Here is a 1,738-nt window from a genome sequence, read left to right on the forward strand (position 1 = left end):
TCACCAAGGCTGGAGTGCAGTGGTGCAATCTTGGCTCGCTGCAGCCTCCACCTCCCGGGTTCAAACAATTCTCTGCCTCAGCCTCCCAAGTAGCTGGGATTACAGGCACCTGCCACCACGCCTGGCTAATTATTTTGTACTTTTAGTAGAGACGGGGTTTCACCATCTTGGCCAGGCTGGTCTTGAACTCCTGACCTCGTGATCCACCCACCTGGCCTCCCAAAGTGCTGGGATTACAGGTGTGAGCCACCGCGCCCAACCTCTTTCAGATTTTCTATATAGGCAATGAATCATCTGTGAATAAAATTTTATGTCTTCCTTCCTAATCAGTATGGTTTTCATTTCTTTTTCTTATGGCATTAGTTAGGACTCCAGTATGATGTGAAATGGAGTGGTGAGGAAGAATGTCCTTGCCTTGTTCCTAATCTTCTCAGCAATTTTTTTTAAAGAAATTTTTCTCTCTCTCTCTTTTTTTTTTTTTTTTTGTAGAGTTTGGGTCTCACAGTGTTGCCAAGGCTTGTCTCAAACTCCTGGCCTCAAGCAATTCTCCCACCTTGGCCTCCCAAAGTGCTGGGATTACAGGTATGAGCCACTGCACCTGGACCCCAATAATTCTTAACAGTGTAAAGAGGACCTGAGACGAAAACATTGGACAACCACTAGCCTGGGGACCGCAGAATTGGGTGTATGAGTTTCCTAGGACTGTGGTACCAGAGTGCCATAAACTGGGTGGCTTAACCAACAGAAATGTATTATCTCAGCCCTGAAAGTTAGAAGTCTGAAATCAAGATGCCACGCAAGGCTGGTTCCCTCTGAAGGCTGTGAGGAAGAATCTTCCAGGTCTCTTACTTGGCTGCTGGTGGTTGCTGGCAATCTTTGGCATTCCTTGGCTTGGAGAAGCATCACTCCAATCTATGCCTTCACCTTCACATGTGTGTGTCTGTGTCCAAATCCCTTTTTATAAGGACACCAATCATATTGGATTAGGGGCCCACCCCACTCTGCTATAAACTCATCTTAACTAATTATCTCAGCAAAGACCCTGTTTCCAAATACGGCCACATTCTCAGATCCTCCGGATTAGAACTACAAAATATGAATGGAATGGGGCAGCACACTTCAACCCATAAGGAGGGAGAGGCAGTGGAGGTCCAAGCCTGAATACAGAGAAATTCCAGGATTTCAAGGCTGCACAGAGGAGACAAACAAGAAACAGAGGGAGGAGGATAATCAGAAGAATGAGAACTCAAAAGAAGAAAATGTCTTGAGAATCATGGAGTGTTCATGAAGGGGAGGGCTGAGAAAGATCTGGAGGTTACTGGGGACCCCGTGGATCCACTTCGATGGAGTGAAATGGGCAGGATTCTGGGGACTCAGAGAAAGTCAGTGGCTGGTGAAGAAAAGATGGGCATGGAAATTGGCTGGGCATGGTGGCTCACACCTGTAATCCCAGCATTTTGGGAGGCTGAGGCAGTTGGATCGCCTGAGGTCAGGAGTTCAAGACCAGTCTGGCCAACATAGTGAAACCCCTTCTCTACTAAAAATACAAAAATTAGCTGGGCGTGGTAGCAGATGCCTGTAATCCCAGCTACTCAGGAGGCTGAGGAAGGAGAATTGCTTGAACCCAAGAGGCGGAGGTTGCAGTGAGCCGAGATTGCACCACTGCACTGCAGCCTGGGGGACAGAGCAAGACTCCATTCCAAAAAAAAAGATGGGCACAGAAATCAACTACAGCTTT

This window comes from Pan paniscus, chromosome 6 (genome assembly GCF_029289425.2).
Source record: "Pan paniscus chromosome 6, NHGRI_mPanPan1-v2.0_pri, whole genome shotgun sequence".
Lineage (NCBI taxonomy): Eukaryota > Metazoa > Chordata > Mammalia > Primates > Hominidae > Pan > Pan paniscus.